The sequence below is a fragment of the Microtus oregoni genome, unplaced genomic scaffold (assembly GCF_018167655.1).
Source record: "Microtus oregoni isolate MIOR12 unplaced genomic scaffold, Mior012 000014F_ref0000157, whole genome shotgun sequence".
Taxonomy (NCBI): domain Eukaryota; kingdom Metazoa; phylum Chordata; class Mammalia; order Rodentia; family Cricetidae; genus Microtus; species Microtus oregoni.
The window spans coordinates 39046927-39063458 of NW_024543073.1; the positions used below are offsets into that span (position 1 = coordinate 39046927).

Sequence of the window (16532 nt, forward strand, 5' to 3'; positions counted from 1 at the left end):
CCTTCTTCTATCCTGATTATTCCTAGGTTTGGTCTTTTTATGGTGTCCCATATTTCCTGAATGTTTTGTGATGAGAATTTGTTGGAGTTGCTGTTTTCTTTGATCAGTGCGTTTATTTTGTCTATGGTGTCTTCAGAGTCTGAGATTCTTTCTTCTATCTCTTGTATTCTATTAGTTATGCTTGTTTTCTGTAGTCTCTGTTCATTGACCTAGATTTTCCATATCCAGCCGGCCCTCGGTTTGTGTTTTCTTCCTTGCCTCCATTTCAGTTTTCAATTCTTGAACTGTTTCCATTACCTGTTTGATTGTTTTTCTTGGTTTCCCAGGGCATCATTTACGTATTTATTCATTTCTTCAAACTTTTTGTTATACTTCTCTTCCATTTCTATAAGGGTGTTTTTTACATGCTGTTTAAGGGACTCTATCACTTTCATAATGTCAATTTTTCCCCTTCTTCTGGATTAGGGTGTTCAAGACATTCTGTTGTAAGATCAGTGGGTTCTCGTGTTTTCATGTTGTTTTTCAGATTGGTGGAGGAATTCTTGCCTTGGCGCCTGCCCAACTCTTCCTTCAAATGCTATCCAATGGATCTTATGGAACAGGATCACGTTCCCTTTCTGGCCAGGGACCTCGCTGACCAAAGGCTTACCTTGCTGCAGGCAGGCTATTGAAGCAAAGGAACTCCTGCCCACTTGTTGCCCTCAGAACCCCATCCCAGGGCCCAAACAGGCTGAGCTGGCAGATCCTGTGGCCCCGCGGAAGGGAGGAAAAAGGGAAGAGGTTCCTGAGTACAACTGGGATGGGTTAGGGAGAGAGAGACCCCAGCAGAGGGGAGCAGCCCTTGCCAAATGACCTGACCGGGGAGTGAAGGGGGTCTGGGAATGTCCATGCTCTGTTTCTGGGCTCCTGCCGCAGGTCAAGAACACACTCACCCCTCTGATGGGTCCTCTGGAACAGGATCAGGTTCCCTTGCTGTCCAGGAACCTCACTGACCAAAGGCTTACCTTGCTGCAGGCAGGCTATTGAAGCAAAGCAACTCCTGCCCGCCCCTTTGCCCTCAGCACCTCATCCCAGTGCCCAAACAGGCTGAGCTGGCGGATCTTGTCACCAAACTCTTTTTATGAGGCGACAGTTATCGTGATGGTCAAAGACACAACAAAGAAAGAGAATTGCAGACCTATCTCCTTCATGAACATTGATGCAATGATACTCACTCAATAACATACTAACAAACCAAATCCAAGAACACATCAAAATATCAACCAACATGACTAGGCTGGTAGATTCCCTTGTCTCTGATGTTAATCCCCCCCCCCAAGCTTTATACACCTAAATTATAATGCTCAAAGACAGGTATTAGGTAGTGTGCTGTTGAGTGATAATGAGATCATAAATGCAGAGCCCCCCTGAAAGATGTTAGTGCCCTTAAGAAAGAAACACTAGAGAAACTCCTTACCTTTACTGCCTGAGTTATGGTAAGAAGATGTGGCTCTCAACAGACACGGAATATGCTGACACCTAAATCTTCTACCCTCTAACCCATAGAAATGTGGAGTAACAAACCTTTGCATTTATAGCATTTTGTTAAAGAAACCTAAATGCCCCAATTCAGGCTGAAATAGAAAGCAACATCTTTAATCCATATTGATGCATAAATTGTTAAATAAAATAATAAATGCAGAAGAGAAAAATGTTTCACACACAGAATGTCAGTTAGTTTAATAGCTATTTTCTTAGGGAGGTGAGCTTGGCATTCTAGTTAAGTGGTCGACTCTCAAAGAATATGAGAAAAGCAACTTTACAGTGAGCAACTTGCGCCGGGCGGTGGTGGCGCACGCCTTTAATCCCAGCACTCGGGAGGCAGAGGCAGGCGGATCTCTGTGAGTTCGAGACCAGCCTGGTCTACAAGAGCTAGTGCCAGGACAGGCTCCAAAGCCACAGAGAAACCCTGTCTCGAAAAACCAAAAAAAAAAAAAAAAAAAAAAAAAGTGAGCAACTTGCCAAACACTGCAGATAGTAAGGGTAGCATTATACCTGATGGCTCCCATTTGGTTCTTGACAAGATCCTCCACTTCTGTGATAGTCCTCAAAACTCTATATGCACATATTAGACAAGTACTAAACAAACCCAAATTAAAGTACCTGATTTTCATTTCTCAACACATTTAAGGTCATCAAGACCAAGATAAATCTGAGAAACTTAAACATAAGTTCCTATTAAGATATGGCAAATAAATGTAAAGTAGTGTCTGGGACGGGATCTTAAAATGGGAAAAGGATATTATGAAAAGCGAAACATAAATTTAGTTAGAGTTTAGTTAGTGGTAGAAAGCGAGCGTTGGTTGATTAATTGTGACAAGTGTATCAGAGATAGTATTTGAAGAACTGTCAGATGTAGTCATGCATGCTTGAGATCCATCCCTTGGAACCCAGTTGCAAGAGGATCTGACAGAAAGGTGAGTCTGGGATCTCTAATGAAACCAGAGTAAAATGAACTAAATATAAACCAAATGGTGAGAGAAGCCACAGACAGAGCATTTAAAACCCCTTTACATAATCATTATGACTTTTCTATAACTCTATAATTACTTTAAATATACCTTTGAAAAATAACTATGAATTAACATATTAATATACACTTGAAACAGTAAAGAAGAGAGCTGATAAAATTTCCAGGTAAATGTTAGTTTCCATTTGTTGGAGGTAGCCATAATTTTGCAATGGGGCATAGTAGGTGAAGCCAAGGAACTAGGAAATCCACACAGCTGTGTTTAAATCCCAGCATGTCACATTGAGCAACACAGTCACCTGATCTTTTTGTTCCTCAGTTCCTGCACCTGTTACCTCTGGGTAATAAAACTGAGCTTAGGGTCTTAGAGTCTTTCTGAGGCCTGAGTGAGCTGTGTATAATTGCAAAATACATCATACCTGCAATTATTAAATTGTGTGCTACTATTATATATTGAATTACTAAAAACTGAAGGTGGTCTTCTAAACAGGGTAAAGGATTTTTTTTAAATGGATTTTAGGTCAGAAGCAACTTCCTGCTCAATGATGAATGCTCTATACCTATTTCCATTCTGTGAACATTCTAGACATTCTCCAGACCGGAGGGTCAGCCATGTAGGTTGAGCAATAGGATAGCTCTGGCCTAGACAACACTCTTCAAATTAATAGCCAGAATTGAATATGCCCACCCCCAAGAGTGATGTTGTTTTAATTTCCTGAGAAAATAGAAATTTGATTGAGAAGCGAGTCAGTGCGGATAAAATGACTGATTATCTGAAATCACTCCCACATTTGTTATGTAACAAAGAAAATGAATCTCGGATGATGTGTACTTAGTAATGATGATATGCACCACGAATCTCTGTCATTCTCCTGTTTAGAGACTAGTTAGATGTTCATTATTGTCCCTCATACCTAAAGGTAGCAGAGGAGACAACTGACTCAGATTTTTCAGCTATGGTCACTCTCCTGTCATTTCCATTCTTTTCCCACTCTTGTAAGCAACCTTTATGTTGGGTTAATATCTGATACAAAAATTTCAATCCTCTCCAATGCAAGCAGCTTGCTTCCAAAACTTAAGAAAATTAGATAAATTCATTAATGTGTTGATTTTGTCTAGAGTTTCCTAGGAGAAGGTGATGCACAGAAATCGACTCACTGTAGTTGGAACTTTCTTGTTGGGCCACCAGCTCCCAAATCACAAAATAGAGACTTCTTATCAATTATGAAAGCTTGGCTTTTGGCTTAGGCTCATTCCCAACTAGCTCTTATAACTTAAATTAACCTGTTTCTATTAATCTACATTCTGCCATGTGACTTTTTACCTCTTTTTCATTCTGTATGGCTGACTCTCTCTGTGTCTCCTCAGTGGCTTCTCCTGTGTGCCTAAATTTGCCCCCATCTAAGTTACTCTCTCAGCTGGGAAGTCCCACCTATTCTCTCCTGGTTAACTACTGGCTACCAAGCTTTTTATTAAACCAATCAGAAGGTGCCCTGGCGAAGGCATATCTACATGGTATACAAAAGATTATCCCACAACAACTCATAAAAATCATTTATGACAGACAGAAAGCAAAATTAGTAGTGTCATCTTTTCTAATATCTGTATCAAGTCCACCACCTCCTACTAAAAACAAAATAGTCATGTTGGAGCTAGAGAGTTGGCTCAGGAGTTAAAGGTACCCTTGCAGAGGACCTAGATCAGTTCTTAGTACCCATATGGTGGCTCCCAACCATTTCATGACTCCAGGTTCAAGGCATCTAATGACTTCTTGTGACTCCTCAGGTACCAGGTGTGTGTTTTATGCACAGATGTAGAAGACAACAAAACATTCATATACATAAAATAAAACAAATTAATCTAAAAAATTTCTCTAGGCAATAGGCATATATATCCCTGACCCAGCCCTCATTTCCTCTTTCAAGACTTCTTCACGTCTTCTCCCTTCCCCTCCTGACCTCCTCCCCTTTTTATCCTCCCCTCCACTGCTCTCCTTTCCCCTTCCCTTTCCCTCATGCATCCCAGACTATCCTCAGACTCTCCAGCCTACTCAGTCTCACAGATGCTGGAGTTACAAGCATGCGCCAGCACAAGACTTGCTTGCAGAATATCCAAAAAGCATTCAGAGTAGATGGTGTGCTGAACAAGCTACATTCCTTCATTATATAAAAAAAAAAAAACACCTCCCACTATTGCTCATCATTGTGACTCACACCAGACTTCCACCACCACACCCAAACCACACAATATTGCAAAAGATCTGGTTAGACTAATCCAGAAAATATGATCATCATGGGTGAAGCTGTGTTTCAATGGCTGTCAAATAACACTTCTCTCCAGTGTTTATAGTAGTCTTGACTCCTCTGGCAAATCACTTCACATTACATGTACAACTTTTGTCTTATTTATTTTAAAAGTTTTAAAGTTATTTTTGTTTGTGTTACTGGACTAAGCCATACCCTTACATATGCAAGGCAAGTGTGCTATCACTGACTTTAATTCTTAGTCCTTGGGTTTTCTCTTATTTTCTTCTTGTCTTTTCTGTGTCAGGTTCAGGATACCACATTACGACAACATGCTGAGGAGGCTTTTTTGCCTATTTAAAGAATCATACATAGTTACTTTTATTGAGGAAAAAAGTGCCTCTTTAAACAAAAACAATTTGGGCATATAAATAATCTTGGTTTCTTAACCCAATTTAATACTAATGGGAAATGTATTTTGTAAATGTGTGCATATAAAAGTAAACAAATCCAAAAAACAATAGATTATGTTAGATCATTTGGAATTTCTGCTCCATCTCCCTCAGATACTCTTTGGAGTGGACAGTTAATACTTGAACTTCCTTTTCCTTCCTGAGCCCTCATTTGACCAAGGCAGACTTTCTTTGAACTCACCCAAACAGGGTTGCTTTCCCTGATGGGAAGTGACAACTAGATTAAGAAAAATATCTTCAGGTGGCAGGAACTGCAGCAGGAAGCCAGACTGGCCTGTATTATGGGAACTGAGGCCAGAAATCCAGCCTCTGTAATAAGACTGATCAGGTCTCTGAGGAGGGGGAAGAAAGTGGATGTAGAGCACTTCCACATCCCTCAGCTGTGCAAGCCCTCTGTGGAGCCCTGCCCCATTGCAGTCAGAAATCTTCAATTGTAAAAGGTGTTTTATATCTCTGAAGTCATCTCCCTGGGTTTTGTCTGAATGCATACTAGATGCTTTCCTGTTTCTTAAGAACTAAAAGTTCTTGAGCCTATAATTAGTAATCCTAGAGAAGCTAAATAAGGAGAACCCAAAGAAAAACATATAGGCATCCTCCTGAATATTAACCTTCAGCAAGCGATGAAAGGAGACAGAGACAGAGACCCACATTGGAGCACAGGACTGAAATCTCAAGGTCCAAATCAGGAGCAGAAGGAGAGAGAGCACGAGCAAGGAACTCAGGACCGTGAGGGGTGCACCCACACACTGAGACAATGGGGATGTTCTACTGGGAACTCACCAAGACCAGCTGGCCTGGGTCTGGAAAAGCCTGGGATAAAACCGGACTCTCTGAACATAGCGGACAATGAGGACTACTGAGAACTCAAGAACAATGGCAATGGGTTTCTGATCTTACTGTACGCACTGGCTTTGTGGGAGCCTAGGCAGTTTGGATGCTCACCTTACTAGACCTGGATGGAGGTGGGGGTTCCTTGGACTTCCCACAGGACAGGGAACCCTGATTGCTTTTCGGGCTGGGGGGGGGGACTTAATTGGGGGAGGGGGAGGGAAATGGGAGGCGGTGGCAGGGAAGAGACAGAAATCTTTAATAAATAAATAAATTAAAAAATTAAAAAAAATAAAACAGTTAAAAAAAAAAAGAAACTTCCACTAGGCCTAATTCTTAAAAGCCCCAAAACTAATCACTACTTCAACTACGGTAACAAACACAAGTGACTGTGTTTATTTAATAGTATTGATGCCACTTTCCTTGAATCAGCAGTGATGTTTATGTTTAACTTTTTCTTTGTTTTAGTTTCACCAGCACAGTTACTTTACAATTTCTTTCATGTTTATATCTATCACCATCTTAATAAAAATCTTTCAGAACCTCAAAAAAAAAAAAAAGAACTAAAAGTTCCAACAGATTTAAAAGTTAACCAAAATACATAGGAAGTATGCAAATCAGCTTTGGATAAATTGATTTTTCTTATTTTTCTCTTATATAGTTCTCAGGAAAAAAAAAAACATTTTATCCTGCAAGCAGTCCATATAATTTGTTCACATAAGTACAGCATGAAGTTTCATTAAACAAACTTTATTACTTATTGTCAAGTAAAAACATAGTAATGTAAAATATGTCTTATAAGTGTAGAAGGATAAAAGGAACAAACCCAAAAAGTAAAAAATAAGGATTAGGAAAAATATCTTCTAATAATGGTAATCGTCTACTCATTTTTATTTAAGTCTGGAATACATAAAAAGAAGCCCAAATGTGTTTCTGGTACACTATTAAATGTGATTTTGTTTTATTTCTTTTAAAAGAAATTGACTCAAACTTAAAAATCTTGGTTTACTAAAATAAATTATTGAGAATGATTATGGCAGGTCATATATATATATATATATATATATATATATATATATTGCTTTTTTCTTCTGTATTTATCTCTCTGCCACTCTATTTCTTCCCTATTTTCTAACTTGTTTGTTTGTTTGTTTGTTTTGAGACAGGGTCTCACCATGTACCTTTTGCTGTCCTTTAACTCACTGTATAGAATAGGCTGACCTTGAATTCACCTAGATCTGCCTTCCTTTGGCTCCAGAGTGCTGGAATTAAATCTGCTCATAGTGACCAACCAAATTTTACAATATACTGATTGTACCCTGGTTTTAAAAGCATTGGGTCAACTATGTTATTAAGTACCAACCACAAGGACAGTTAAGGGAAAGCAAGCAATACCCTTGCTCTCACCTAGACTGTTCTCAGTTTGGAAGCTCTCCCCATGGGAAATTTCATTTTTACTCCTGTACTACTTTTAACTGCTACTTTTGGGTTGGGGGACAGCATTCTTTCCTGACTATGGGCCCCTATCCCAATACACTTCTCCTTACTGGTCTTCGGTGTTGGTAAAGAAAGGATCCTGTAAGCTTTCCCTTTGCCTAGGTCCCCACCTTGTCCAAAGACAGCTAGCTCAACTGTCCTCCCTGATCATAGTGCCTTCGCCCACTGAACCACACATGAACTGTGTTCCTTACTCCATCCCTGAAGTTTTCCCCATTGCTGTTCTTGCTGGAGAGGGTCTTTTCCTGTAATTCAAATCCTGCATAGTCTACATGACCCAGCACAGTCTAACCTACTATGAGACCTCAACATTATTCTGCTCCACATTTTTCTTTTCCTTTTTTGATCTTTTAAGGGCCTTTAAGCATTTCTATTTATTATTCAGTAACATAGAAAAATGTTCAGGAACAAATGTAAGAAAAAACTGCATATATTATATAGTCATATGAAAAACATGACATGACATGTACTTGGTTGATGTTTTCTCAATCATTTTTACAGCAAACACATAGCATAATAAAAGTAGCAAAGAAAAATATCTAAATTCCTGATGTTGCAAGGACTTTCAGAATTCAAGTCTTTCCATACTTTAGCACCACTTTTTATGCTCATTAATTGTTTTCTGCTAATTAATTCAGCCTAGCTTCCACTTGCAAAAAATACTGCAATATTCTTTTTTTTTAATTTTTTTTTATTGCGAAAAGAAGAAAAAAAACATAAACAAAAAACAAGTTTCCACCTCCTCCCAGCCTCCCATTTCCCTTCCCCTCCTCCCACCCTTCTCCCCCTCCTCCCACCCTTCTCCCCCTCCCCCCACTCCTCTCTCCCTCCCTCTCCAGTCCACAGAGCAGTCCGGGTTCCCTGCCCTGTGTTAAGTCCTAGGTCCTCCCCCCTCCGTCCATATCTAGGAAGGTGAACATCCAAACTGGCTAGGCTCCCACAAAGCCAGCACATTAAGTAGGATCAAAACCCCGTGCCATTGTCCTTGGTGTCTCATCAGCCCTCATTGTTCGCCATGTTCAGAGAGTCCGGTTTTATCCCATGCTTTTTCGGTCACAGTCCAGCTGGCCTTGGTGAGCTCCCCGTAGATCAGCTCCTCTGTCTCAGTGGGTGGATGCACGCCTCGTGGTCCCGAATTCTTTGCTCATGTTCTCCCTCCTTCTGCTCCTCCTTGGGACCTTGGGAGCTCAGTCCAGTGCTCCTGTGTGGGTCACTGTCTCGATCTCTATCCATCACCAGATGAAGATTCTATGATGATATGCAAGATATTCGTCAGTATTGCTCTAGGATAGGGTCATTTCAGGTTCCCAATCCTCAGCTGCCCAAGGAACTAACTGGGAACCCCAGAAGCACAGACATTAAGGGCAACATTGAATAAATGGGACCTACTTAAACTGAGAAGCTTCTGTAAAGCAAAGGACAATGTCACTAAGACACAAAGGCAACCTACTGACTGGGAGAAGATCTTCACCAACCCCGCAACAGACAAAGGTCTGATCTCCAAAATATATAGAGAACTCAAGAAACTAGACTTTAAAATGCTAATTAACCCAATTAAAAAATGGGGCACTGAACTGAACAGAGAATTCTCAACAGAAGAAGTTCAAATGGCCAAAAGACACTTAAGGTCGTGCTCAACTTCCTTAGCAATCAGGGAAATGCAAATCAAAACAACTTTGAGATATCATCTTACACCTGTCAGAATGGCTAAACTCAAAAACACCAAGGATAACCTTTGCTGGAGAGGCTGTGGAAGAACGGGTACCCTCATCCATTGCTGGTGGGAATGCAATCTTGTGCAACCACTGTGGAAGTCAGTGTTTCGGTTTCTCAGGAAATTCGGGATCAACTTACCCCTGGACCCAGCAATACCACTCTTGGGAATATACCCAAGAGATGCTCTATCAAATGACAAAAGCATTTGTTCAACTATGTTCATAGCAGTATTATTTGTAATAGCCAGAACCTGGAAACAACCTAGATGCCCTTCAATGGAAGAATGGATGAAGAAAGTAGGGAGCAATATTCTTAAAGCTCTGCCCTTTGCTTTTCTTTTTCTTACCATTCAGCTTTCTGTTCCCCATATTTTATATGCTAGCTATTACCTAATTAATTTATTTTTGACAACATCTGAGTACAGTCAAATGATAGCTATATTATACATTTCTACATGTTTGTATGATATCAAATGATAGCTATATTATACATGTCTACATGTTTGTATGATATCAAGTGATAGCTATATTATACATGTCTACATGTCTGTGTGATATCAAGTGATAGCTATATTATACATGTCTACATGTCTGTGTGATATCAAATGATAGCTATATTATACATGTCTACATGTTTGTGTGATATCAAATGATAGCTATATTATACATGTCTACATGTTTGTATGATATCAAGTGATAGCTATATTATACATGTCTACACGTTTGTGTGATATCATATGATAGCTATATTATACATGTCTACATGTTTGTATGATATCAAGTGATAGCTATATTATGCATGTCTACATGTTTGTGGAATAACTTACTTCTTTCAAACAGCTGAAAGTTCTTGATACCAGACAGAACACTGTGTTTTAGATTTAAGTGTAACTTTTAAAGAAGACAATGAAGTGTCCTTCACCATCTCCTTTCATTAACTTTGGTTCGAAGTTTATTTTGTTAGATATTAAGATAGCAATACAGCTTGCTTTTAAAGTCCATTTAATTGGAAAAAATCTTTTTCCACCCCTTTACCCTGAGGTATTGTTTATCTTTGGTGTTGAAGTGTGTTTCTTGTATGTAGGAGAAGGATGGATCATGTTTTTGTGTCCATTCTCTTAGCCTGGATCTTTTGGAGGGAATTTAGTTCATTGATGTTGAGAGACATTAGTGAGCAATGATAGTTAATTCCTGATGTTTTGTTTTTTGGTGGTGGTAGTGTGTATGTGTGTGTTTTTTCCTTCTTTAAGTTTTTCTGGTGGGAGGTTATTTATTGCCTGTGTTTTCATGGGTGTAATTAACCTCTTTGGGGTGGAATTTACCTTTTGTAGTACTGGATTTGTGGATAGATATTGGCTTAAATTTGACTTTGTTATAGAATAACTTGTTTTCTTCATCTATAGTGATTGAAAGTTTTGTTTGGTATTGTAGTCTAGGCTGGTATCTGTGGTCTCTTAGAGTCTGCCAGGCCCTTCTGGATTTTAGAGTCCTTATTGAGAGGTCAGGTAAAACAACCTAGATGCCAATCAACTGAAGAATAGATAAAGAAAATGTGGTGTATCTACACAATGGAGTATTACTCATTTATTAGAAACAATGACATCATGAAATTTCTGGCAAATGCATGGAACTAGAAAAGATTATCCTGTGTGAGGTAACACAGATGTAGAAAGACAAAAACCGTTAAGTGGTTATTAGCTGTAAAGTAAAGGATAACCAGGCTACAATTCACATACCCAAACTAAGTAACAAAAAAGGCTCAAGGTGGGGACAGGGATGACACTAATCTCACTGCAGAAGGGAAATAGACTAGACATTACAGGTAGATGGGGAAAGAGGTCTGGATGAATAATGGGCGTGGGAACAGTAGAGATCAGGTGAGGGGAGGATAGACGGAGAGAGTACTGTGAAGGACACGTAGAACCAGGAGCACCTCTGGGATAAGAGAAATCTAGTGCAGTGGAAACTCCCAGGAATCTCTGAGGATTATTCTAGCTAAGACCCCTAGAAATGGAAAGATACAGAGCCTGAACTGGCCATTATCTGTAACCAGGAAAGGCTATCAGTGGAGGAATTGGGACCCTGACCCAATCACACAACTTCTGACCTTTAATTTGATCTACCTATAAGATATGCTGGGACAAAGGTAAATTATGGGAGTGGTAAACAAATGACTGGTCCAGCTTGATACTCACACTATGACAGGGAACACACCCCTAACAAGTCCTTCAGGGTCAGGTCATAGAGCCTAGACAGCTCAGAGATCTTGGATAGACTGAACATGACTGGCAAAAAGAAAAAAAAAGTCAATGAAATGATTCCTAATGATTTTTTTCTACGCTCATAGATCATTGCCTAGCCTAATTGTTATTAGAAGCTTCACCCTGCAACTTATGGAAACAAATGCAGAGACCCACAGCCAAACCCTGCCCAGACCTTGAGAAATCCTGTGGAAGAAGGGAAAGAGGGGTTATGCAAGCCAGAGGACCAAGGACACCATGGAAAAACATGCAGAGTCAATTGACCTGGACTCATAGGGGCTCACAGAGATTGAACTGCCAACCAGAGAGCTTGTATGGGATTGATCCTGCCCCTCTGCACACGTGTTAGAGTTCTGTGGCTTGGTCTTCATATGGGACTCCTCGCAGAAGGAGCAGGAGCAATCTCTGATTCGGTTGCCTGCTCTTGGGACCCTTTCCTCTTGCTGGGTTGCTTTGCCCAGCCTTAATAGGAAAGGAGGTGCTTAGTCTTACTTAATATCCTGTCTGACTGATATACATGGAAGTCCTGCAGTTTTCTGATGGGAAGGGAGAGGTAGTGGATGGGGAGGAGTGGAGGAGGGAATGAGAGGAGAAGAGGAAGGGATGGGAAACTTAATCAGGCTGGAAAAAAAATAATTCATCAATTAATTAATAAAAAATAAAAAACTGAAAAAAGAAAAGACAATGATTTGTTTTTGAAACTGGTAACCTTGCAAACACACGAATTTCTTTGCCCACATCACATTTGCACATTTGCACACTCTCCACACTTCAGGTTCATAAAGGGAAACACACTTAAAAGAAAATGTGGAAATTAGAGGAAGTGAAAGAAAATTTAAAAAAAAAAATTAAGAGAGAATCTCAACAAGAAAACAGCAAAGAAACAGGATATCCAGTAGAAAAGGAGAGGGGAAGAAGGAAATGACTTGTGAGAAGGCAGGAGTTAAAGGGGAAGTCTGAGGTGGGAACTTTAAAGGAAAATTAATATTAAACCAAAGCCTGCTACTAGGAAAGGATTGAGAATGCGTAGGGATGTGTGTTTGCTTGTTATGTTAAAGAACGCTGTTGTCATGCCTGAAACTTTTTTTTTCTTAATGCAGTCAAAATAAAATATTCATTGGTTTTCCAAATATAAGATCAAAACACAAAATAAAGATGAGAGGAGATAGAGGGAAAAGAAGATAATTTTTAAAAGTTATTTGGACTTATCTACTTGTTTTCTTTTCTGAATCCTTGCAGCAGTATTGCCAGGTTTTCTTGGTACCCTCGTGTCACTCGTGTTGCAGAGAAGGAGAAGGCTGGTCCAGAAGAGAAATGTTCATCCCATTCACCCCACAGCTGCAGAGGCAGGCTGGCTACAAAGACAGGTCACAAATTCCTGGTCTCCAGGTGCTGTCCTCTTTCTAAAAGCCTCTCTTTTTCAGACCCCTGCCCCCCCCACACACACACACTGAGTGACACATCATTCAGAAACCTACTTTTCATTTAGCTCACTCCCACATCCATACATACAGCCAGGGCTTACCCCTGCACTCCGGGAAATGCCATGATGATGAACACCTGTCTGCTTATCTTCAATTACAGGTTTGGCCCTGGCTCTGATGCAAAGCAACGAATCTAGATTGGTTGGCCTGATGTCTATTAATACTCCTGGGGAGGTCTTATCACTGGAGAAACAAGATAAACTTAGATACAGAGTAGTATCTCACCGGAGCCTAGGAGAATACAGCCTAGGCAGTAGCTCTTTGATCTGGGGAGTAATGACTGAGGGAATGATGGTGATAGGAGGATCCTGCTGAGTCTTCTGAGAGATGCTCATCTAGCACTCAGCTGAACCAGTCCAGCTCTTTATGTAGCGCTGTCCAGTTCAGCTTTTTTCCCAAACCTATAGAACTACAGGAAAGGGTACCATGCAGTGTGTGTTCCATCACAAATGTGCAATAGTCAGCTCTTGGAATCCTAGTGGCCACAGTTTCTGTCACCACTCTTTCTTGTTTTAAGGATCCTTTACTCATTGTATCTTAAATTTAGCTTTGCATTACATTTAAGATCAATAAAGTGACCACACATCCAAAGAGTACACACCAAAGAACACTCTTGAATGAAGGTGCATGTCTCATTCGTTCTGTGTGTTTGGCTGAAAGCTGGGCATCAGGAATTTCCATGATCATTTAAGGAGGCTTCAAAGAGGAGTCACCTAACCATAGGGTTTCTTCTTGTGGGTGTGCCTGACTGTATCAGTAGCCAAATTTATAATTAGGTACTATAGGTTACTCAGTTCTACTTCATGTCTCTCCTGCAGGGCTTTAATTGTACATTATTTAGTGCTTAGGAAAAAATGAAATTATATCTACTATCTTTGTTTAAAGATAACCCCCACGTCCCATTCATTGCATAGTCTCCCCTAAAGCTTTTTATTCTTACACCGTGAATATCCTACTTATAGACTGAAGGTCAGAAATCACTTAAAATTATTAAATAAAGAAAAACCAAACATTTTAAGCCTGTTGGGAAATATTTAGCATCGGTCAATCTTACATGATCTGAACACTGTCTTCATAAAACCATAAGACAGCAGTTGCCTGCCTTCTGCTCCACATGGCCATGGACAACAGAATTCTATATGGAAAAAATATAGACTTTAGACTTGGATAAAAATAGATTTGAATCACAGCTTTGTGACTTAGTTGCGAGGTACTAAGCTATTTAGTGGACCTCTCTGAGATTCAATATATTTTTCTATAAATTGAGTCTGTTAATAAGAGCTATTGTTTTTAATCCATAACACAGGAAAACTCTAGTTTAATGGGTAGATTGATCATGTATTTTTATCCTTTTTCTCACATGGAACTCCAATAAAATGGGGAATATGAGTCTAAATCAAAAAGGAAAGTTATAAATTACGTAGATAAAGGGACTAGGATATGGGGCAGTTGCAGACATAGATATTAATGCAGTCTTACAACAGGAAAGCAGGAGTGGAGTAGTGGGAGCTGACCTGTTACAGAGTGAAGAAAGCTACAATTTGAGAGCCTTGAGGGTGGACTCTTATAGTACCAAGCAAGGTGCAAGGCCAGTTTGAGGGTTCTAATGTAAACAGAGACTACTCATTTATTTCCTGGCCACTGAGACCCGAATAATCACACAGAAACTATATTAATTACAACACTGTTTGGTCAATGGTGAAAGCATATTCCTGGCTTACTCTTATATTTTAAATCAATCCATTTCTATTAATATATATATTGCCACGAGACTGTGGCCTACCTATAATGTAAAGTTCCATCTGGCATCTGTCTCCTTAGGCAGTAACATGATGTCTCCCTAATTCTGCCTACTCTCTATATCTCTGTTTGGACTTACACCTGGTTTTACTCTGCTAAGACATTGGCAGAAATAGCTTTATTCATTAACCATTAAAAGCAGCATATACACAGAAGGACTTCCCACATCACTCTAACTTCATACCCAGGCTGAAAAGAGAGGTTTTACAGCTCATAGTCTACATTTCAGGCACTTTTCTTCATTTCACACAGCAAGGCAGATACACCATCTTAATGTTTAAAACGTTAAGTGGTTCCCAACAAAGTAGAGATTTCAGGGAGGATAAACTGTTAGACAATCAACTCAAAACACATAGTGTCTGCCTAGTAGATATTCTAAAAAGAGACAGCAACACATATACACACACACTATACACACATACACACCACATACACACCACACACACACACACACACACACACACACACACACACACACTTGGGCGCATCACCAGCATTTTGTTCCAAATGAAAACATTCTAGGGATGCAAAGAATATCCTCTGAGATGCTACAGATCAGGGGAGCCCTCACTTCACCACAAGTCTCTGACATCTTCCTCAGGAAACCCTGCATTGATGTTGAAGAATCTAGGCCACAATAGATCTTTGTTTAATTTATACAAATAACATGAGGAAAACTAAGTCAACCGTACCTTCTCTTCAAAGTTATATTATCTGATTTTTCATTTCTTCATTCAAAAAATGTTTTCAGTATATTCTTAGAGATTATCTATACATACTGTCACCAGTATTCAATCTTGTGAGAAAAGAAATAATTAACAATTAATCAACAAATACTTAAATGTCAGAAATCTGAAAATAGAATTTCAAATTTCAAGCATAGAGCTCTAATTATCAGAGTTTCTCTAATCCTTTGAGAAAAACATCTTTTCTAATTCTCTCTATATCCACCTTCAATTTATAGTGTAAATTTGAAAACCAATAAATATTGTTTATAATAGTATCTTTTCTTTCTTTTCCTCCATCTATTCTCTAAAACAAGCATTCATGGACATGTATGCACACATGCTCATCAATCACCTGGCCATATCACTGGCTCTCTATGTATGTAAATATACATATGTCAATATAGCACACCCAAGATTATTTAAGAGAGAGACACTAAGGCTTTAGATGCAAGACATAGACAAATTAATCAAGAACTGACCTAACAATTTTCCTGTCTGTTGAGTAGCTTTCATAGTGCCAGAAGGTGCTAAATAGAATGCTGGGGGTGGGAAGAAGTTTTAAGAGAATCATCCAGCAGTGATCCGTTCATGCTATTGATCTGCAAGGCAAGATGTGCCTACTGGTGAAACAGTGGCAAGACTGTTGGAAGGTGTAGTCAACCTCTTCTCAATTTGATTCGTTCCCAATGGATGAGTCTTGCTGCCCATAAGGAAATATGTGCCTAGTATTGTAAACCTGGTCAAAACCTGATAAGACCTTAGAGGGGTCTCAGTTTGGGTTTCTAATGTGTGATAAAGCAAAATGACTAAAAGCAACTTGAGAAGGAATGGGTTTATTTCACATTGCAACTTATTAGTCCATCAAAGAGGGAAGCCAGGGATGCAACTTAAAGGCAAGAAAAGATGCAGGGGCCATGGAGGAATGCTGCTTACTGACTTGCCCCTCATGCCTTGTTTAACCTGCTATCTAGAAGGACCAGAAGCCCATGGATGA

General features: G+C 39.5%; 1 long non-coding RNA gene across 1 annotated transcript; it reads right to left on the reverse strand.

The window, feature by feature from the left end:
* Positions 1–8761: 8761 nt before the first annotated feature.
* Positions 8762–12762, reverse strand: LOC121455642. Its single transcript, XR_005975529.1, has 3 exons — positions 12740–12762; positions 11461–11550; positions 8762–8798 (listed from the first exon to the last, which is right to left on the reverse strand). It is a non-coding gene; the product is annotated as an uncharacterized LOC121455642 (long non-coding RNA).
* Positions 12763–16532: the final 3770 nt, after the last annotated feature.